Source organism: Aquila chrysaetos, chromosome 4 (assembly GCF_900496995.4).
Source record: "Aquila chrysaetos chrysaetos chromosome 4, bAquChr1.4, whole genome shotgun sequence".
Taxonomy (NCBI): domain Eukaryota; kingdom Metazoa; phylum Chordata; class Aves; order Accipitriformes; family Accipitridae; genus Aquila; species Aquila chrysaetos.
The window spans coordinates 11,130,533-11,154,495 of NC_044007.1; the positions used below are offsets into that span (position 1 = coordinate 11,130,533).

Below are 23,963 nucleotides of genomic sequence, written 5' to 3' on the forward strand. Positions count from 1 at the left end.
AAACCCAGGGACCTGATACACTTTATAAAGATCAGAAGTAAGCCCTAAACCCTGAGAAAACCGCCCAGGAGGAGAGCTAAACCTGTTATGCTGGCTTTGCCCCAAAAAGCCATGTATAATGCATGTAATGTACATACCTACCTAAATATCAACTCTGTGAAGCCAAAGCAGTGGATTTTGTGTAATTTCACATGATGTCCAGCCATACGAGGGTCTCCTGAACATCTCCCCGCAGCGCGGACAGAGGGGTGTACCCTAGGCAAAGAGCATGACCTGGCCAACAGTATTTACTGAGTACACACACATGTGGAGGTTTCCACCAACACCAGCTTATCAGTTCATTTGATGTACCTGCAGGTTGCAATTAACCCCCGAATGTTCTTTCGGATGCTTCTGCCTGGATATTCTTGATGCAACTAGGCCACTGGGTATGATTTACAAAGCTCGGCGGCATCCCAGATTTGAGTACCTGACAGACTCCTTTCATCCTCAACAGGGAAAAGCCAGAAGACGTTTGTTGATGGTGCAATTTTAAATCACAGTTAAATTCACACAATGGCTATATATCATCAAGGATGTAGTCCCGTCCCAGCTGCCCCTGGCTCCCCTGACCTGGTGAGTCAATGCAGGGCAATCGGACCTAAAAGAAAACTAGCTAGGAAAAAAAAAGGTGAATAATTTTCTTCTAATTAATTCCCTAAACCAGTTCAGTGGGCTTCAGGCAAGTACTAGAAATCTTTCCCCTTTTGGCATGAGTGAGATCAGCTGAACTGCAACATGTGACCACAATCCAAGGCAACCTTTGTTTGCAAGACCAAGAGTGGATCTTTTTGATTATTTTTTTTTTCCCCCTTTCCCACAGCAACCTCTTAAGTCTGCAACTGCCTTTCTCCATGGGAACAGGAGATCCACCGTTTACTGACCGGTGAGTTTTATTGCAGAGTTGAAACAGGATGTTCACAGAGGATTTTTTTTTTTTTTTTAAATAAGTGGAGCATTTTAGTATGCAGTAAATCTTCTTGCTTTATGCTTGCTTGTCTTTTGGAGAAGTTGAAGTACAAAACCAGACTGCCAGACTAATTTTATATATTGAAGAAACATGATTCTACCCAATCTGAAAGGCAGGCCGACATAAAAAGGCCTGTTCAAAGTGGAGGAAACTCTGCACTTACAGTTTGGGATGAAAAGGGGAAAATTAAAACATCTAAGAGAGATTATTACACCTTCTATCAAACCTTCCTCTTCCCATACAGACTCAGCTGCTTCCATCACTGCAGCGACACTGATGCTCAAGATAACCAGGCTCAGGGTATCACTGCCACAAAGAATTAAAGGCTTGCAGGTTGTATTCAGACAACTCCTTCCTTTCCTTTTGATGTTAATTTTGGGTATCCCCACTCAGGCCACAACTGCAGTTTTACTCTGCTCTCATCACGCATTCAGACGGACAGCCCTTGCAGCCCTCGCAGCTAGCGTGGCAGGAGGGCAAAGCCCCTCTCTGACCCACAACTCATCCTTACATGAATGGCTTTGGGGATCTGAAGAAGGAAATGTAAAATTTTGACACCTGCAATTCCCACCACAGGGAGTAAAGGTTATTTTTTCCCCATTCGGCTAGTTAATAAGAAACAACTGACTCCCAAAACACACACAAGATTATACTATTCAGAACAGCGGATTGGGATAATCCACATGTAAAAAAAAAATGTAGAGGAGCCTGAAAGAGCAGCAGGTCCTGGTGTAGCAGTGCATCTCCTGCATCACTCGCCCAAACGCGCGGTGCTGCAGCGAGGAGCGATGGAGGAAGGTGAGCCCAGGTGAGGGCCATGCACCCCCACCACGGGTGAGGGAGGGCAGGGGGGAAGGTGTGACCCAGAAAAACCAAAAAGCTGGATCCCTGTGTCTCTGCACAGACGGTGCAGATGCCCTGGTACCCAGCAGGACCACAGCTCGCTCCTGCGCTACGGAGCCCTGGCACCTCCATGGAGCCGGCACAGAAACTACTCCTCATCAGGAACAGTCCCTCTGAAAGCCAGGGGAGAGGTGACTGTGCAATTAACGACCTATAAAGAAACCCACTTGCTGTCACTCTTTTTTTTCTACTTGCAAAGAGCAGCAGAACCCGATCCTCGGTGCACAGCTCTGCAGGGTGCAGCTGCTTCGCGGCTCCCATGCCTGCCCAGCCTTCCCCGGCACAGAGCCCCGCTGCTGGCAGCAGCCACCGCTGCCCCAGCTGCGACAGCAATTTCTGTATCCCTCCTTCGCTAAACTAATGTAGCGTGGTGCCTTTTGGTGCTTAAGAAAGGTGATTGCCAGCACAATCTCGGAGAGCGTCTTGCTTTCCAACAGACGGAGCCTCGGGATACCTTTGGAGCTGCCTGGGAAAGACACGCTAATGTATTCTGCACGGGGGCAGCGGGGAGACATGCACCGAACCTGGCTGGATAGGCAGGTGGGCAGGGAAGCATCTTCTGAGAGATGACAGAAAGAACAAAAAGCAGGAACTGGCAAGGACAGCCCGTTCAGCGCTAAGGCACAGAAGACAACCAGCCCCAGTGCCACCGCTCCGGGCTCTCGCAGGATGAGCCCCAGGAGGGAGGTGTGCGCTGGGAAGCATCCAGTTCCCCGTGTCCTTCCCGAGAAATGCATTTCTCACCCTCACACACGCATTTTGGTACCCAAGTCAATCCCCACTCCCCTTCAGCAGAGCCTTTGCCAGCAGCCATTTTCCCTGGGTATTTTCCAAACGCTTATCCAGAGCTTCCCATCCTCACTCTCTCGTGACAATAACTGCCGTTCTATTTTTTGCTTGAGATCTGAAAAGGTGCAAGAGAGAAACGAGTGGTTTTTCAGGTTTCAGGAAGATGGGCACCTCTGCCTGCGTGGGCAGCCGCTCCTTTGCTGGGGGAGAGGGGATGCACTTGCCCTGTTCACAAAGCTCTTGGAAAGGGAATGGGGCAGGATGTAAGTGCCTGGACCGCTGCTGGCAGCCTGGTGAGAGTTACCGCTGGGCCCGGAGGATTTCTGCCTTCCCAACAAGGCGGCCAGCGTGAAGAATGCAAGTGACGCAGCAGCATCCTGCCAGGAGAGAGGGAAAAAAGTAAAAAAAAAAAAAAAAAGTTTAAAAAAAACCCACTAAAGTTCTTTGGATGAGGTTCAGGATGACTACATTTTTACTGTAAGTGTTTAGTAACTCGGAGTCGCATAACCCTTCTCTGCCCACTTGGGGCCACGACACACAGATTACAAACTACAAGAAACACTTCACACACACACGCCCGACCGAATCCCCTGTCCGAGGGAGGACAAAAAAACCTTTAACAAATTAAACTGTGTTTCCCATTTAAGCAGAGCCCAATCACTATTTATTTAACAATTTTAAAGTGTTATTTTAGCCTTCCTGGTTTGTGTGTGTTGAGAGGCTGTTCCTGGGAGAGAAGCCAAAGTTGATTAGAGCAACCAAGCAGCCAGAGAGGGAGTGAAAAGCAGGGTGGAAGAGCGGAGGAAGGTGCCGGGGCAAGGCTTCACTGCGGGGACAGTCACCGGCAGCCCCCAGCTGCAGAGCTGGAGGGAGGCAAGTGGAAAATTGGGGACGGCAATGGTGAGAGAGAGCTGGGTTGGAGAACAGTGCCTGGTCCACCACCGTTCCGTGGTTGCCAGCAGAGGCCCCCCGCTTTCGGCACACCGATGCCTTGCCCTGAGCAAGCATGCCAGGAGACGAGCAGGTGAAAGCAAACCCACGGCAGACCTGCATGCACACGCATCCATCCCGGGAGGATGACACCGAGCTCTCTGCAGCGGGGATGCCCCACGCAGTACTGGGGTACTGCCCAGGCAAGGTGCTGAACCCCCCTGACAGACGGTTTCACGGGAGAACCGAGCAGAGGACGGATAATCCACTTGGGTACAAATGGTGTTTTGGTATCCACCTGCTCAGCACGCCCTGCGGCACCAACAGCCCTGGGACAAATGCATCGAGGGAAGAACAACAACATTAAACATCTCCCCGCAGGTACCAGACAACTCCCACTCTGGGATCCTGCAACCTACTCCTCCTGCCATTGCTGTGCTTCCAGGTCAGCCTCCGGGAATGATTTCTGGAGCAGGCAGAGGTGAGATGGATGGCAGTGAAGCAGGATGGATGCTGCCCCTAGATGAGCAGCTTTCCTGCCTGGATCAGGGGAAACCTACCCGGTACCCACTGACCATGGGGGCCGTGAAACACGCAGCTTAGACCAGAGCCAGCCTCTTCCACCTCCACACTCCCCAAGTGAACCTTTTATCGGTTAACACGAGACCCCCTCTTTCACCTGTATCGAAGCACAAAATGCTGCTTTAACCACCAGTTTCCCCTGAAGAGCTTGAGGGCTCCTCAGCCGTGGTGGCTCCAAGGATGGGCGCTTCCTCAGGCTCACGTGCCCCACCACCACTGCTGCCATCGGCCCGGGGCTGGCCGGCAGCGAAACCGTAATGGCTCTTCTTCATCCGCAGTGCAGGCGGAGGGCGATGTGAGAGGGAAACCCAGGGACTCGCTTGCACCCAGCTCCTCTCCTCCGACACATCCCTCTGCCCATTAGACGTGGGTGGGTAGAAGGACAGATGCAGACATGGGGTCTCCCCTGGACCAGGGTTGAGCAGGCTCTTCCACGTGGCTTTTCAAGCCCAAGCAGAGAAGGAGACCACACATGCCAGCAGGAGCCCTGCTAAAATATGCTGAGAATAATGATTTAGGGGTGCAAATCCACAGAAGGAGGGAGCCAAAACACAGGGAGCACCAGAGAGGAGCCAAAACGCACCAAAAGGTTAGAGGACCCAAGGACAACCTCTAACACTTGCAAGAGCCGGGCAAAAGGGCTGCGTGCGGCCAGAGACTTCAGCAGACACAGCCACCAGGACTACCCCCATGGACTCATTAATACAAGCACGGTGGTGTGCCAGGGCGTCACGACCCCGTCCTCCAGAGACGTTCCCAAGCGAGGTTCCCACGTGAGCCCCGGGAGCAGGACTCACAGCCGTGACGGTGCATTAGGCAGAGCAAGGTTCAGCGCAGACCCGGGGCCGGTGCTGCCCCAAGGCGCCCTGGCCGACCGCACGCAAGCAGAGCTGTTTGCCAGAAGTCTCGGTCGCTGCAGCTCTGCAGGGCGAGTTTCTCCTTCCCATGCTGGCCAGGCATAGCCTGTGACCCAACCCAACCCAGAAGCCTCAGAGCTCCTGCTAGTGCCATTTTATTTTTTTTATTTTATTTTATCTTATTTTATTTTATTTTTAATATGACATATGTTATTGCACAGAGAAACACCCAGAAAATGCAGGGCAAGGGTGATGCTAGCAAATAGCACACCCATGCATGAAAAGTGCCCAGTGGGATCCAGGCTCCCCGCAGCGGCTCTGCAAGCAGTGAGCCTGCCCACATCTCAAGGCCAGTGCACTCCCCTCCAGCACCCCATCACCACCTCGGAGCCAGGCTCAGCACCCGCCGGGTGCTTATTCTCCCTTCGCTCTCATTTTGGGGAAGTAACAGAGCACTGAGGAAGGTAACAGGTGGGAAAAGGAGCAGAAGGCAATCCTGGTCCAAAATCCATCACGCCGCTGGAGAAGCGAGCAGCCAAAGGAAAGCGAGAAGAAGCAAACCGAGAAGAAGCAAACTGAGAAGAGACACAGCAAGCCCACAGACATTATTCTGCATGCTCCAGAAGTGCACACTTGGAAGGAGCCATGGAAAAAAAAAGCTCACCCCCAATGCTCGAGGCTCACCCTGCTCCTTCTGAGCATTCAAGAAAATAAAGACCTTCAGCATCACCCAAACCACCCACTGCACTTTGCAGAAGATGGGTTTTCCTTGTGCCCTAAGACATGTCCCTGAGATGCTCCTACAACTTGACTGACCGTACTGAAGAGCTCTGAAGCTCCACTATCGGCAGTCCTGCCACACCAGCCCTGCCACAAGCTTACCATCCAGCAAACTTCATTTGGCGGTCACCCCTTTTGATATTATGTGGTGTGTAGGAACTGCCTGGGGATTTGACTTCTTCCCAGTGTAAGCCCCAGCCTGTTAGCCTTGAAAAGGCACTGAACAGCAAATTGCTCGTTCTCTTCTTCACTTTCTCTGTATCCTTTTTGAGACAAATTACCATGCTGCTTTTATTTTTTAAGCAACATAGATCAACACAAGTCAGATTCAGTGCCGACATGTCACAAGCAAGCATAGCAAGCATTTATATGGTTTTTTTCAGGGGAATTTTAGCATCAACTAAGCTAGAACTGAAGCCTGGATCTTCCTAGCAAGGCTCACATCTACATCCTCCAAGACAGCAGGCACAGACGCTGTGCTCTGCGCTGTGCAGGGATGCAGCAAGGCAAGGGAACCCTGCAAACCACTGTGGAAAGCTCTGCAGCCTACAAAAAAAGACCAGGCGTATCCAGTAGGTCTGCCTATCTATGATCTTCCTCTTCAAGGCACTTTTATAACCTCCTGTGATTTTAAAACCCAGCACACACTGTTTCAGCTTTGATGCTATGCGTTCTCATTATCAACCAACCAATACCAGAATATCCTTTCTTCTTGCAGTAGAACCCCTCTTTTCCCTAGGGGGTACAGCTGGTAGGACAGAACAGACCAGGCATTTAGCATTTAATCATAAGCGTAAGTATCAGCTTGAATCATCTAGGCTTGCATGGCTCCAGAACATTCCCACTGGCTGCAAACACCAGCCGAGTAACATCACCGTCAGACAGCAGTTGCAGGGGTATTTGGTTTAGCATCTGCAGGGGAGGAAATCATCAGCTTGCATCACTGCACAGAGTGACCAATTTGTGGTCAACCAAACTACTCCCAGGGGCCGAAAAACCAAGTGCAATGCAGTAACGTCAGAAATTTGGATTCAGAACATCAGGAGGTGTCGGGACACTCGGCCTCAGCAGGACCGACAGGGGCAGAAGCCATGCCAAAATCTGGATGCAAGGACCGCAGAAACGCTGGGCCAGAAGGGACATCAAACAGCCACCCAGCCCTGAACCCTCTCTTGGCTTGTTTGTCTTCATGCCGCTCTCCAAGGCAACACCGGCGCAGCTCTGCCAAGAAGGAAGCAGGACTCGGCTGCAGTTCCCAGCGACGAGCACCGTTCACCCCACCATCCGGGAAGGGCTGCTGTGCTGCTAACAAAGCGGTTTCTAATGCTTCTTGGGCCAGCTCCAGCATCACTCATTTTCCTTCACCACCACCACCAGGAGCTGGAACCTACGCTTTGAGAAATGCCAGCTTACCCCGCTGCTACCAGGCACGACGGAGATGATGCTCTGGAAGACAACATCCAGAGAAGCCCTTCCCTGTACGCAATTTTCTTCTGGTCCTGTCCTCAGACCTGGAGAGACATTGGGTGCTGCACTCCTCACATCACCTTCCTGGATGTCTCAAACCTGCTGTGTTCCCTTCAAGTCTCAACTCTACCAGGTGCTCAACCACCTCTCTTCTCCCTGCCCTCCCTCCTTCCTCCTGCATGCCATCTGTTGTCCAGGCAAAACTGTGTAGCCATACTTTGAAATAATTTTGGGGAGACTTTTCAGCTTTTTCTATACTAACAACAGTTCCTTGTCCCAGCTTACGGTGTGGACATATAGGTTGTGGCTACACAACTGACCACACGATGAGCCACAGTACAGCCAGCACCAGGAGAGCAGAGATAGCTGGCTCCAAAATTACTGCTGAAGGCAGCATCCTATCAAACCATGGCCTGACACCTGTGGGTTGTTTGGGTTTTTTTTCCCTAGGTTTAACATATGCAAATCTTCCAGCTATTCCTCCTAAGTAAAGTTTCCCAAACAGAAGCTTCACCTTCCGAAGCTGCCTGCTTTCATATTAAAAATAGAAGGGCTAAGACTGGACGCTGTTATTTCAAACAAGGTTTTATATGACAACTGAGATGATTGAATTATTGCCTTTGCCATTTTTCTGTGGGTTATTCAAGATCTGCCTTTCTTGTAACACCATCTGACTGTGGATTCACAACCAGCTTGTGATTCACTGCAGCTCCTGGATCCCTTTCTGCAGTGAACCTGTTACTACTCATTTTGGGTATGTACATCCAATTTCCAAGGACACTGTTTTGCAATTGTCTTTATTGAATTTCTTTTTCTTGTCTTCAAACCACTCCTGCAGCTCATTAAGACAACTGTAAGAGAAGATGCGATCACTTAAAGTACCTGCAGCGTCTCTGGGTGCATTTTACCTTCTGTACCCTCTGCAGTCTACCATCTAATCTGCTACTGACTCTCAAAATGCCTTCCTGATCCAACAGTGAACAATTTCTTTTAGCGTCTTAAGTACCCACTTATGATGATTTCATCTTCAGCACATTTCCCGAGTTTGTTTATCGAGCTGTCGGGATTTCCTCAAGAACTACTCGACTGCTTTCAGCACTTTTTTTGGTAAAGTCACTAAAATACCAGACTTGGTATGAGTTTGCCTAGTAGTTCTACAAGCCCTCCATCCTTCAGGAGAACTTGCTACACCAGGAGGTATCACAGTTAAGAGCTGGCAACTCAGACGTTACAAGTTCTGCAGTTGCTTGAAACTTTCTTTAAAGTCAGATCAAGCAGATCATCCATTCCACATTCAGGATCAGCATCACCGTTTTTCTTCAAGTCTCACCTACCCAGCTGTCTCTCTGTTGTTGTTTCCCTTGGCTGAGCTCGGACTTCAGGGCTTCAGGAGTTTACAAAGAAAAGCTCACACCCAAAGGGTTAAGACTTGTTTTTTCATGATCTTTAAATCATAAATATGATTTCCACTTGAAAAGGGAACACTTCATTTAACAGACGCAGTGGCTCTGAAGGGTAATGCAGGGCTTTGAAGGAAATTCAAAAAAAAGGAAGCAAGAGGAGAAAGCAAAAAAACACTTCCAGAAAGTTTTCCGAAGGAAATGAGTAACCACTTGTTATTAAATGATAAATCACAGTCCTCAGGAAGTGGCATTGTCTGTGGTCTATTTTTAATGAGAAAACACCCCTGTCACTGGCACAAGGGCTGAACATACTGATGGGATGTGTCTGTGGACAGCGGGAGCGTTCACTGGGAGCCATCATCTCATTGCTGCCATTCCCATCACTTATCAGCAACCGAACTGGCACGAAAAGAACGTGGCTTAGAGAAAAAAAAAATGCACCCAGGACAACAAACAAGGGCTACTGTTTTCCATAGAGGGAGGACAGGGGGAAACACTAGAGACCAAGCAGAAGAACCAGATCCCAAGTGTAGTCCTAGGCTTTGCTTTTGTTTTCCATGTGTGAGGGATGCACGTGAAGGCACTGGGAAGCAAATCTGTGCTGTCCCCCATGTCCCCATAGGGGTGTAGGTGGCCTCCCACGTGCACTAGCATCCTCTGTGTCCCCAAGATGGGGACACATTGGGCACAGTAAACCCCTCGGCCTCCTTTCCCTGGGGTCTGCCACCAAGACGGGGCTTTCTGGAGAAGCACCTGATGCTGCAGCTCTGATGATGATGAGCACTTCAGAGGTGTAATTAGCCTCATTTTGTGCTGATAAATGAGTCCCAGATTCCTGTAGCAAAGTGTCTCGCTGACTGCGAATAAGCACACAGTGTCAACAGGAGGGAAGCAAAAGTCAGCAGAGCCAGCTGGAGGCACAGCTACAGGCAGAGCCTCAAAACCAAACCAGAGGGACCACAAGCTCTCAGAGACCCCACCATCATGCAGCAAGCCTCCTTGCACACCGGCGAGGGGACCATTTTTGGCACCTTGCACCAAGCCCAACCAGCTCCGAAGCCCCAACCAAGCATTGCCAAGCCTGAGCCACAGGGTTCAGCTGTAGACCCACGTCCTCCGCATGCTCAAGCCAACTCCAACACAAAACCACACACCCACCCACCCCAAACTTTCCAAACTGCACCAGGAACGAGCAGGAACCTACGACCGACTTGCTGAAATACAACGCAATATGCCTAATTTTACTCTGAGGGTGACCAAGCGCTAGCACAGCTTGCCCAGGGAGGTTATGGAGTCCCCATCCATGGACATATTCCAAAGCCAACTGGACGTGGTCCTGGGCAACCGGCTGTAGGTAGCCCTGCTTGGGCTGGGAGGTTGGACCAGATGACCTCCAGAGGCTGACCCTTCCAGCTTCAACCATCCTGTGATTCTGTAACTGCAAAGACATACTGCATTGCAATCCTGCACATTGAATTAGCTTTCACTGACCTGGTGCAAAAGAGACTGTAATTATTCAACTTCTCAACTATTTCTGACATTCTTTCCATAGATGAGGTTTAAGCCTTTTTTTTTTCCCCCTTCCTTTTAATAGGAACGCAACCCCACAGTTTGCAGGAGATTATATAACACACACACACACATCACTCTTCCAAAACAGCGTCTGAAAGCGCTTGTTTGACGATTTTTTTTTTCCTCTCACCCATAAACCACCACCCTGCTGGTCTCATTCATTGTGCGGCATTTTGCAACGAAGCGTAAAAACGGTATTAATCATAGCTCTGAAAAAACACAAACTTCTTCTCTGAGGTTTGAAGTAAGCATTTGGAAGGAAAACTTCCAGGAGCCAGAGGGACTGACAGGGCTGGAGACTAAAGTCCTTCTTTTCAAAGGCCAAGTGTATCCCAATATATCCCTTGGACAGTTGCCCCAAGCCAAAGTTATAATACTTTATTCTTCAGTTCAAGTAGCAAGAAGGAGATTTGGTACAAAATCAGGACAAATACCCAAAGTGAATGGGGACGTTTAGTGGGCAAACGTGTCATAAATCTAACGGGAGGCTTGAGCTCTAACTACAGCTTTGGTGAGGATCGATGTCTGAAGCCTCAGCTGCCTCTCACCTCCAGGATACTGCAGGGATTAGGGCCAAAATGACCAGGTAAGGGCACCCATCCCTCACAGGCAGCACCCAAGCATCCCAGACCAAGCGCTGGCACGCACCCATGGCAGAGCGTTGCTTCAGCAACCGGCAAAAAACAGAGAGATCTGCAAAGGCTATGCCAAAAAATAAAAATAATTATCTTCTTTATGTTTTCTGGCCAAACACCATGGGAGAAAATTACCTTCTACATAAATCAAGCTCTTTGTCCACCTCCACAGATTTAGTGCTTCTCGTGGACACAAGGAGGGGCTTCTGTCAAAGACAGAGTTGGGAGAAAGCATGAGGCTCTTTTCTACGTTAGATGCTTTAGCAGGGATTTGCCAAAGGCTTTGGAATCCCTCTGCTTCAGAGGTAAAACATTAATAATTTAAACCCCTCCTTTTAAATTAGGAAGGGCACTAAAAGAAACTATTGAAAGAGAAAAACCATCAAGCTCGCCACCACCTCCAACTCAAACACTGACATTTTCTCTCAAACCCCAAAAGTGGTTTCAATGAGCTAGCAAACAAGGAATTTACCTTTTTCTTACCCATCCTTCCCCCGCATTTGCTCCTCTGCCATTAATCTTCCAGGCAAAGCAGTTGACCTCAGGGAGAGGGTACGCCAAGCACCCAGGTACAGAAAGCCCCAGGATGCTGCAACCAGAGGCAAGGGTGGTGCGAGCAGTTGCAAAGCATCTCACAGGGCACGCCAAATATTTTGGGTTTATTGTTCGAGAAGAGGAGAGGAGAGGAGAGGAGAGGAGAGGAGAGGAGAGGAGAAAATAGTTCAGTTGGAAGGGACCTACAACCATGATTTAGTCCAACTGCAAGCAATTTGTATTAGAAGAGCAAGGGGAGGGAGAAAGAAAATAATCAATGATTTATCTTTTTTCTTCTTTTTAATCAATAAACCCAGACTCTTGTGAACGGTGAAGTTCCCTGCTTATTCAAAGCACGTGTGCCTCTGCCCGTCTCAGCTACTGATACCGTTTCTTATCAGCACGTTTCATTCTTTCCCATTCTTGCAAGAGCCCTGCAAAGTAAAAAAAAGGATATTATCTTCATATTTAAGAGGCAAAAAAGGCTGACAGGGATAGGTCTTCCTCGCTATCGAGGCTTTTGCAAGAGCAGGAACAATGTGACAGCCCAAGATTTAGAGCTGTCTACACAAGCCCCGCCAGGGACCGCAGCTCCTTCGTCAGCAGCCAGCCCGGGCACAAGCCACTGTCCTGGTATCGAGGTGGCCAGATAAAAGCACACACTCAGGGACACATCTCCCTCTTCCATACAGATGTACGTACTTCAGATGACCAGTCCAAATTTGCAAAGAAAGATGCATAGGGCCAGGGAACATCATCCATTTACTCCAGACCGTGGCTCCTCTTGGGCAGCCAGCTCAACCAGCCAAACTGAAGACGATCTTTGCATTGACTTGAATCCCCAAGGCAGCCGTGTAAACACTGGAAGAGTGCAACGTCGTGTCTCTGCAAAGGATGCTTAAACACATCCTTTTCTTCAGGAAAAAAGAAAGAGGAGGAATAGCTATTCAAAACCTATGTGCCAGCCGATCTGGTGACCGAGTGCCATCCTCCAATAGCTTTTTTAGACAGTCATGAACTTTAAATTTATTTTGCCTCCTGCTCCCACCAGCTCCTAAACAGTGCGAGCTAAATATTTATAGAAGAGTCACTGTTTGTTTAAGTTTCAATCCATACTCGCTGAGGTCCAATTTGCCCAGATCCCAAAATGACAACTGATTACAGAAGAGCCTGAAAACACGGCAGAGGGGACCCTGATGCTTACCAGACCTTTCATCTGGACACTTTCTCCGGCGGTTGTTTTGCGGCACCTTTCCCAGCTTCTTTCAAAACAAGAGGAACCCCAGCTCCCGCCAGCCAAGGTCCACCTTTCATCAGATGCTTTGGCACAGCTCTGCTCAATGCCACAGAGCCCCAGGTTTTGGGGAGCCCCTGGCATGCTCCAAAGCCCACTCCTCCCCAACTCGCAGCGAGGTGGATAGATTGCTTCTGGAAATGCAACCGAAGCACTTGAGCTGCTTCACAGCATGCACCAAGGCAGGGTGCAAACAACTCCAAGTGTCCAAGTCCGTACAACCAACGTGCCGCAGGTGGGGCACAGCACGGCGTTGCTCTGGCTCAACAAGTCCTACCCGGACCTGCCCCTTCTGTCTCTCCTGGATTCAGCAACAGCTTTTCCAATTTACCGTAGTGCCCACTCCAATGGCACAACAAAGTCCTCCCATACCTTACAGAACAACTGAGGATACCCAAACTTTTTGGCTAACTGGACAACCTGTCAGAAGTTGAAAAGACACCTGTATGTGCCGACACGCTTCTGCTATAAGCTAGCCAAGTCCAACAAGTCATGCGGCAGAGGATGACAGCACCTTCTTGCACGTGGTGTTACACGGTGTCATGGGTGGGCCAAGAAAAAAATTAGACTGTGCTTCAGACATGGCGATTTCAATTTATTCATCCCATAAAGTCACATGTGGGCCCAGTTAAACACTCCTGGAGTCTTTCATTTGGGGTATAACTGGGGACTCACCACCATGAGGATGCACACAGGAGGCAAGGCTATCAAGCAGGCATAGTGCTATGCCAACACATCCCAAAGGAGCATCTCACCCTGGATGTTCAGCGTCCAGCTTTGTAAGCTGCCAGAGGAACATCAGAGGCAGGGAAACACCATCCAACCAAACACACTTCTCAGCATCTTTCAATCACCACTCAAGGCTGGTAATTCCCTTTGTTTTTATGGTTTCACACAAAAGTTCCTGCGTGAGGAACTGAACAGAAGGTGCTTATTCACCTCAGATAGGTGAGAGGTTGGGATGTCTTTGCCCAAGTTCAGCTACTTCAAACCCAGCACCTGATTTGAACGGCCTCTTGGATGAGTGCATGCTGCTGAAGAACTCAAAACCCTCACTGACAGCTATCGCTGTGCTCATCCCATCGAGATAAACTCTATCACCACTGAAGCAAGGTAGGACTCAGCACCATTGCTCTGTCTTGGGGTTCTCCGGGAGATAACAGGACCCGTTCTCCTCTACACAGGGTGTTTCAAAGGCATTTCGCCCCAATAAAATGGAAAATGTGGGGTCGAGCAAGAGGATGACTTTTGTCATCGGGATCTCAAGGTCAGGTTTGCACGCTGCCGTCATCAGGAATCTCAATATCCAGCGTGAAGGCCCTTGCATGGATGAAGAACCCACCCGTGCAAATGGCTGTGCCAATGCCATGCGTGCACGCACTACCCGCACGCCTCCTCACACACATTTTCTATCCGGGCATGCCTATGCACACACACAGGAAAGCACCTGATGAAGTTTTATGGATGTGCTCATATGTACATGCACATGAATATGCATGAGTACACAGGTCCACCACAAGCAAGCCATGCTTGCAGATGAGATTGAAGGGGAGACTGCAACATGGAAGCTGGAAATAATGACAAGCACTTTCATCAGTAAAACCCCAATTACCCAGCCTGCACACAGCCTCTAATCTCTATGGAGCAAGTAAAGCTACTTATTACAGAGATGCCTTTACTGTGACCTGACTTTTAGAGAAAGGAGAGGAGCTGCCCTGGCCTTCCCGTGTTTTATGTCTTCAGGTCTCGGAGGTGGGACCCGTTACTCGAAGCGCACGTCGTGCCACACACATCAACACAGCCGTGTGTCCACTGGAGCCAGCCGTGACCAGGAGATTGAAGACACAAGCCTACGACAAAGGAGCCTTTGAAACCGCAGCTGGTCTCCTCCAGCATCATCCACACCATTGAGCGCCATGGGGTTGGCTTTACTCATGCTTCATGGAAGAAAGCAAAATTTTACTGGGGCACAGAAGAGAGACACTTTTCTATGTTATTTCACCTGGTCCTAAAAAGGAAAAATAAAGAAGAAAAAAAAAGAAGAAATACAGCCCCCCCTCTTTCCCCTTTTACATAAATATTGGATCTGAGCGCTTTCTGCTCTTAAGAAGTTAAAAATAGGAAATAATATCAAGTCTACATGCTGCATCTTTTATCAAAGCCTTTTATGAACATCAAAACCAGCTCCTCTGTGCTCTTTTATACTTTCCTGCTGTCACTCACAATTCATAAAAGGGGACTACAGAGATACAAAGGGTGAAGCACTTCCCAGCACTGTCACAGGGAGCCAGGGACAAAAAACAGCTTCTCCTCAAAGCTCTGAAATCTAAGAGCAATTTTATGATATAATGTCACTTTTAGCACAAGAGATGAATAATAGATATTGAAAATATAATAATACTTTCACAAGTAAACAATGCTTTGCAGTGTCAAAGCTTTTCAGCAGCACTGTCAAGCCTTTGCAGAAGGATCGACAGTGCAATCACCGTAACACCACCAGGAAGCAAACACTGCGAGAATAAACACGTGTTTAACCGAAAGGCAGGGTCTCTCTGGCCAAACTCCATCTGTGTTCTCTAGAGACACAAATCCAGATCCCCTCTATAAAAAAAGGGAGGTATGGAGATTAACAAGGTGAACCAGAAACTCTTTTACACATAAATTTGACTTTGACCCTGCCATCTCTGAGAGACCTGCAATAAATCCAAACCTCCTCCCCATCTATACAATGTGCGGGCTTACACTCACCTATATTCAAGAGATATGAGCATTAATTAACTCCAACATAAAAAAAAACCCACATTTGAAAGATGGTAGCTGCTAGAATATTCATGACTCTTACCCAGCCTGTTTATATGGAGCAAATCCCCCATGCAAACCACGGCTAACCCGAGAGCACTGTTTAGCTGTTCAGCATCTTTTCCACAGAAGGCAAATTCCGTAACTTGTGGTCACTATTATTTTTTTCCTGCCTTGCACAGTAAGAGTTAGGAATTCGAAGGGAGGAAGTGATAAAGCCATGATAAAAAAAATTCCAGTGAACTTTCAGCATTATCCTAACCAAAAAAGAATTTCCTCCTTAGTCACCCACAGGCAGGACAAGCCAGCTCCTCCGTGAATTACAGAAGAGCAGTGAAAAAATGCTTATCTGGAGATTACTTCTCTTCCTAATACCTCGGTATTTAATTTTTAAGCAGGGCAAAGGTCAAATGAAAACCACCTGATGCTGATGTAAATGCAGCCCCGGATAAAACTGCACAGGGACCCCAGCAGAAAGAGCTGCTCCTTGCAAAAAGCTTAATAAAAACCAAGCGATGATGCCAGCGGGGAGGGTGATGGCACTTCAGCATCCATTTGCCACAAGGATGCTGCCAGCTGGCGGGAGGGCACATCCACGCGGTGGAGGTGGCCGAGCCAAAAGGCGACAAAAGCCCCCATAGCCCGCAGGGAGCCAGGGCAGCACGGGGGTCCCAGCATCGCTCAGCACCCTCGTGAATGCCCCCAGCGCTCCCCTTTGGCCAGGCAAACTGGAGTGTTGAGCCCGGGCTAGAGACGGACCTCCCAGCTGGACGGTGGGCAGGGGTCCACCTTCCAGAAGTACCAGGGCTGGGATGCATCTGTGCCTCTTCCCCGAACTTGTCTACGATAACCTATATAAAAATATATACGTCTTTTATTGCACAGCAGCAGAGCACATGCTCAGGTCCCCTTTTTGCTGCTGGAGCCTCAGGTTTCTAATTTGACCTCCTGGCTTTGACACTGCAAAGGTAAAAAGGAGGCGGCGCAATGATGGTTTCCTGCAAAAGCAGAGCTGGCAAAACCACAGGATCCCCAAAACATTGCCAGGGAAAAAAACAGGATGGGTGCGAGATTTGCTTCCAGCTCGAGAAACACCCTCAGAATAAAAAACTGCCCAAAACAGTATTTTGTATATCTGAACTGGGCTCTATGCCACAGGACCAGAAGACTGGGCAGATGCCCTCCCTTGGTGGCAGGCTGGCCCCGTGGCAGCCGTTCCTGCCTGGCAGTTTTTCTGCTGGCCAAAATCAGCAACCAGACCAGCTTGGAGATGATTAAAACTTAATTACGAACTCTTCAGATCATGTCCCGTTCACGGCTTTGGGACGGCGCAAATCCTGCCACCTTCACCAACAGCCCCTCCAAGGGCCTCTCGCAGACTTGGGATGCCAGCCAGCTTTGGAGGCTTTACATTTTCGTGGCATGAGACAAAATTCACCACGAGTTCCTCAATATTAATCCACATAATGCTGCTCAGCAGATGGGAGCCCAAGAAAACAGCCTGTCAACACCTTCAGCTCTGCAGAGCCTCTCAAAGCAATGCAAAGGATTCGGGAGCCAAGCAGATATTCTTGCTTTGCTGGCTTTAGCAATAATACGTCTTGTGATAGTTCACTGCTTCTTTGCAACCTGAAGCAACACAGTAAGTCAGCAGACAGTTAAGTATTTACTGCGCATAGTAAGTCAGCACCTCCAGATGCAGGTGCTCATGGAAACAGCAAAGATCACACTTTAAGATCTTTATTCTGAAAGTAAGTGCCGAGCAACATCTTGAAGTGATAAACAGAGGACCATTCAACACATACTAGCAAGATTATTCCAGACCTTTAAAAATATATAAGTATTTATTTACTTATAGAAATAGAAATATATAGAAATATGGTCTTGTGTATCCCCAATTAGATGCCCTGCAATGAGGGCACGAAGTTCGGGCACAAATGGCACGTGCTGAGGTGCTGTTAGCGAGCACCCCAAGAGAGGGACAGACCCTAAGGAGCAAAAATGCATGCTGCAAAAGGGGTTGAAGGTTTTAGCATAACCTAAGAACTGAGATCCACAACTAATTTGCTTTGCTCGGGTTGGCTCTCACCACTGCCTGGCGACCAAAAGCCAGCATCCTCCAAACCATGGTCCTGGGTCAACAGCAGCAGGATGAGCACAGGTCTATCAGCATCCCTCGCCCTGGGCGCACTCCTCCAAACCCCCCCAGGCAGGATAGGGAAAGAAAGATCGAAGCAAAATTTCAGCATCAGTGGCTTCAGCATTTTCCCCAAGCAGAGGAAGAAGCAAATCCAAAGATTCAGCTGTAAATATTTTAGAAGTGGCAAATGGACTTTTGGCAGCCAAGGTACGAATCTTTAAAAGCACTTACTTGCATTTGCTACCCCCAGCCCTTGCAAATCCAGCCTGCTGAAGTGGTAAGGTAGGTTGCCCACAAACCGAAAGCTGAAACTAGTTTCAGCCCCAATTCCAGAGAATTGGGAGTAATTTTAGAAGCAGGAAACCATCAAGCAAGAGACAGCCTCTGTAGATTAAATCCTCTTCCTTTGCCAGGCTTCGATACATTCGACTCACAAAACCATAAAGAAAGTAAAGACTCCCTAAAAAAAGCTTCATTGTCAAATTTATTTTATAGCTTTGAGGTTATTTTTTTTTTCCCTTAAACCAATAAATACTTGCAATTCCTTTATTTGCTTCCAGCTGGGGAGAGATTTGAAAACTTCTGCAAACCTGCAATTTCAGTGCTTGTCTGTGCTGGGCACTAAAAAATTCCTCTCGGGTGAGAGTGAGAGGGGTTAGTCATGACAAGAACATCCCTGCAATGTGCCAGGGCTGCTTTTCACTGTCATCCAACCATCGTTAATACTGACTTAGCCCATCCATGATTTTTATAACCAGTTGTGCGCTTTTGAAACACATATCCAAATGCATTACCCTCACAAGCAGCCAAACTGAAGCTTTCTGGGTTTTTTGGGTTTTGTTTTATTTTTTAATTAATAACATGCATCTCTTCATAGACCTACCCCCTAAAGGACATTTTGACCCAACACTCTGCACCCTGACTGAAAAGCCTGAAAGGCTTTGCTATTTTACCAGCAAACATTTTAAATGCTGATAGAGTTCATCTTTTAACTGGGTTAACTTTTAACCCAGGGATGCACCTGGCAGCCCCCCAGCCCAGATGCTCATGCTGGCCAAGGGGAAAGCCCTTAAATTACACTCCCTTTGAAGCTGCCCCACGTCTGTGCAGGATGAGACTCTGGCTCTGAACAAAACCCGAGATGACTTTTCTTCCCCGTAAAAGACAGCTGTAAATTTGCAACCGAAACATAGTTCTTCGCCAAGCTCTAATTCTTGGGCCGCCCCCAGGTACCGGCAGGCTCTCAGGTGCCTGCAAGGCTTTATGTGACTCCCTTTGCAAAGGGCAAAGCAGAACGCAAGATTCGGGGTACACCTACCATGGCTCTTCTCCTTCCTCGGTGTCAGCGCAGACCCATGCAACGCAGAGAGCAAGCACCGTTGGGGCTGCTCTAGGTTACCCACGTAATGGGCAGGTTTTGTTCGGTCTCCAAACAGGCATCTCCAGAAGCACCGAAGCGACTGCACGTCCAGAGCAGAGCAAATGACACCCCATTTTCTGGGGTGACCTTGAGCACTACCTGTACTCCAGAACTGTAGCCAACGCTTCTTCTCATACTCATGGTCCATGAAGAAATCTGTGTACAAGCGGTGATTACACCTCTTCTGGCTCTCTAAACAAGAGGAAACCCATGGAACTCCCTTGCATCAAATTATAGAGATGCTCTTCCTAAAAGGTTGAGCAACAAGGGCTAGGAGGAGACCAATAAACACATTTCGCACCTATGCTCCAAGTCTCCTAGAGGTGCTCAGGGTTCTAATTAGGTTCTTCTTTGACTGCAAGGAGGAAAGCCCAAGCTCCTAGTTACATTCAGAAGATAAAGCTCATTCCACTGCAATGCACTGCTGACAAAGGACATTTTCACATCTTACAGGAACAAGCCGAGATCTGGTTTGCAATGACCTTATCAAACAGCTGGCTGCAAAAAAAAAAGGACTTTAGCTATCAATGGTGTTTGCTTTAATTGTAGACAAAAAGCTCACGTGGCCAGTGATCCTTCTTTCTTAGGTGCCTTAGAAGTTGTTAGGAGCTGGTTAATAAAACACCAGGAATTTTGGTAATGGGAAAGCTGTGTTCTGTATTCCTTAGAGAGAAAAATGGGCTGAACAACTTTCCTGATCAACCCAAACAGTGGGGCTTGCCCACCCGTGAAAGTTAATTCAGGTTAAGGAAGGAAAACTCTTATCTCCGAATGAAAGGCTGAGACCCCAGCCAAAGACACAGCCAAACCCTGGATTTTTAGTCGTTTCTTAATTTGGTGCACAGGATCAGAAGGCTCTGAGCAAAGCCCTCGCCGGGGGTGCTCTACGGTGGTACCCGCCGGTCTGCTCACCCAGGGCCAGATCCTGCACAGACTGGCAGCATGCTTCCCTCTGGCTCCACCAGCAGAAGGCCCAGCAGGGCTGGGAAGACAGCAAGATCCCGGGATGCCCAAGCTATGTAGGAATGCCCAGCCAGGGGCATCTCAGTGGACGATTCCAGCTCTGCTGCCCAACGCACAGCGACATACCAAACCTGAGTTGCAAAGCAGCAAACGAGAGTGGAGTTCGGCTTGGTGAGCCCAGGTGAATCTCAGCAACGTTTATTTGGGTTTAGTAAATTGCTTCTGTGTGCTTAAGGACAAAAAGCAAGGGGAGAAGAGAAAACTTAAATACCACTATACGTAACATTATCACCTTTCACATGCGGACTCAAGCAAACAAAATTATTTGCTGACTTCACCGGAGGTACAGATGGAGTCACTGGAGGAGTCGGCTGCAGAATACTGATTTCCTAACTGCCCTTCTTCTCCCTCCTGGCTATCAGAGAAGGCCTTCAGATGTACAGAAGAGGCATCACGCAGAAGAAACACAATCCTTTTTCAGTGCCTTTTCTACGTCATTTGAGCCAGACTACAGCATGCCAAGTGAGCAAAGCAGGAGCACAGTTCAGCAGGGGGAAGTGAAACGCTGAACATCCCTGTCCCAGGGGATGCTTCTGCAGCAGTGCACACAGCCCACACAAGCAATGCCGGGGGTCTCCATCCTCCCCGAGAGGTGGGATCTTGCAGATGCTGCTGGGCTGGACGTCCAGGCAGTCCTCCTGGAGAAGGTCCTCTCTTGGCACATGACTATGTTGCATGGGGGTTGACCACTGACCATCCCCACCAACCTGGCACGCTGCTGCTTTTCACCTACCGTGTCCAAATCCCCGTGGTTAATTCTAGCCTCTCTTACAGGCACAGCAAGCACTTGACTTTCCTGCTAATTAAAGAACCTTTTTATCCTCAATCTCTGTCTACCATCTCCATTTGGCCTACGGGTCGCAGTCAAATTCAAGAGCGAGGCAACCGATTTTGCTTCCCCCCCGCACACGCTCTACCCCCCCATTTCCTTCCTTTAATCTGATGCGAAATCACGCTTACGAAGCAAGAAGATGAAACTTTTAATGCCTCACAAATGCTGATGGGAATGCAGAATAAATGTATAGCAAAGCATTTTCAGCCCTTTCCCTTCAGCACCTCCTCTTTGTATAGTAAAAATAAATAAGCTAAGTTCAAAGAGCTAACTTGTCTCTGCCCTGTAGAAGGAGCGATCTGTTCGCCAGCACACATGAGCAGATTCAACCCAAACCAGCACAACTGCCAAAAAGGATGATTTTTGCAGCAAGTTGATATCCACAGAGACTAACACAATGATCCGGTTCTGGTATTACAGAAAATGGAAAAAAAGCTTGCCACCTTCACAAAAACATCTAATTCATTGTAAATGACTATAAAAATGCAAATTTGGTTGTTATCACTACAGCTATTGAGTTATCCATGTCTATATTGAATGGGAACAGTTTTAGTTTTAAAATGTAAAGCCATCTCCTTTTTTACAGGATAAGTCATCCTCAAAATGACATTCTTCAGCAGAAATACTGTTAAATTAAGAAGAGGAAAAATGGATTAAACACTCGTGTCATGTCCTTTGAAACCAGACAATGAAGCCCGATAAGCTGATCCACACGCAGCTGGTGGCGACTGTGGGTTACAAACACAGCGGGCAGCTGCCCAAGAGTCCAGGGCTATCCAGGAGGAGGAATAAGGAGCAGCAGATACGAGCACCTCCATCCCCCTCCTCAGATGCGAGGCTCAGGTTGGGCATCAAAACCTTCAGGAGAAGCTGAGGCCACCGCTCCACACAAACCAACATCTCAAATTGGGTCTGTGTCCTAACGAGGAAAAGCGACCTTCAGAGCATGGCACCAAGGAGTTCAGAAGATCTTACCTCTAGCAGAAGCTAGTAAGGAAAAAAAATGGTTGAACTCCTAAAGATCAGGAAAGCAAATTGGCTAGTGAATGAGAAAACCATCTACATACCTGCTGGACATGAGCGCTGCTGCGCTGGAAAAGCTCTGGGAGAAGAAAAAATATCCTTCTGCTGTGTAAAGCAACGGCTCCATCTTGAGAAAATGCAAGGGGAGGTATTCCAGTAAGTGACCAGTTTGCTATAATCCTCAGGACAGAGAGGCTTCCTCCCCAAATGACACAAGATGACTCAGGAAAAAACAGGGTCAAAAGATGGTAAGAACTTCCAGATGCCTTTATCCACAGCCAAAGTTCTCCAGAGGGTTTTCGGGGTCCATACATCCCATTTTCCTAAAAATCCTTGGGAGCTACTGAAAGGACCATGCTGCCGGGCTCCTCCAAACGTTACTCCGGACCAGTAGGAAGCGTGGGGCTGGGACCTTCAGAGAGAGGAAAGGGACAGGCCATTACACTACAGCTCTCACTACGTTGGATGAGGCTTATTCCCATGCAAACTCATGTCTTTTGATTTATTTTTGCACAGTATGAAGTTTTTAGGTTTTTTTTTTTCCTTTTTTCTTTTTTTTTTTTCAATTTGCGTGGTTTATTTAAGTGAATGTCACACTGAGCATAGGCACACCATGGGGCCACCACCTTCAGATGCCTCACAGGTGCCAGGTGATGTGAGAGGAGGAGGACAACAAGCCAGTGATTGAAATAAAGTTCTCATCTAACCAACAGATCCTTCCAAAACCCTCTTTCTTTTTTTTTTTTTGGTCAGAGGAAAGGAGACAGTTTTCCTCCCCTCTCCCTTTTTCTCACCCATTCTAAACCTAATGAGGTGTTTTCTCCACCAGGGAAGAGAAGGATGGAAAGGGTTGTAAGGCGGCAGGTCAGCAGGACCACCTGCCTTCCTGATTTCAGAGGAGAATGTCCATCCACCGTCAGGAGTCCATGCCAAGGTCTAGCCCAATCCAATCCATCAGCGGGTTCCTACCCCCGACATCTCAGAAACACACAACTCCTGAGTACAACCACCCTCTTTGACCTCCTATCAGGCAGAGCCACGCTTCCCACCTCTATATTCAAAGAAAATAAACACATCCCAGCAAAGTGGCTCAAAATACTCAGGGAATTAGTCATAAAGATTCTAGTATTTGATGTGTATAAAACCATCATAATCTGGGGGGGTTTTGGTTGGTTTGTTTGTTTGGGTTTTTTTTGTTTTCTGATTTTACTAATTGTGCTGGGAATAGAGTTGCTGGGATTTTTGTTTGTTATTTTAAGATATGAAAACTGTTGCACAAACACAGGCAATTGCCAGGCCCGGAAATAATGCCTAGCAAGCACTGAAAGGAAACTCAAATAGCTCTTCGCCCAACACTGCTTTCTAGTTCATCTGTAATAAAAACAGCAGAGAGCAGCTAAGAGCCAAAAGGGGATTTTTTTTCGCTTTGTTTTAGCTGCAGCAGCACAGGAAGGTGATATCATTGTATAATGTAACCAAGCAAAGGAGTAATGAAAGTGCAAGCAAATAGATCAAATAGCACAGGGTTAAATAAAAGGTGTGATAATAATTTGTTTCACTAATTGTGTCAATAAAGTCCTATCTATCCTCAAACAACAGAAACGTCATCAGATATTAAAAAAAAATTAAGTGAATAATTAGATGTACAAAACCCCATCATTTTTTGCCCAGATGCTCTCTTTAAAGGGTTGATTAGGAGAATCACGTGTTTATTTTAAATAAAATTCCACTGACTATGATCATGTTTAAATCACCTCGAGTACAAAACCTGCTTTGAATCAAAACATCTTCCTCCCTAGGGAAAACAACAAAAATTGCCTTCTCTGCAGTAAAGATGCAGCCTTACCACAACCTAAGATAACCTGGATCGCAATGCCACCAATGGGAATGGACGACACCGTAACCCATGAAAATACCGTGTCTTTGCAATGTTTTGGGGTTGTTAACTACAAAACCCAGGGCAAGTCAGTA

The 23,963-nt window shown here is 47.9% G+C and overlaps 1 long non-coding RNA gene across 1 annotated transcript in view; it reads right to left on the reverse strand.

Annotated features, from left to right (window-relative positions):
* LOC115340770 overlaps positions 1–22,407 on the reverse strand; it is a 38,205-nt gene extending 15,798 nt beyond the window's left edge. The window contains exon 1 of the long non-coding RNA XR_003923165.2: positions 22,037–22,407. This is a non-coding gene — a long non-coding RNA (uncharacterized LOC115340770). The remainder of the gene's footprint in view (positions 1–22,036) is intronic.
* Between the last annotated feature and the right edge of the window lie 1,556 nt (positions 22,408–23,963).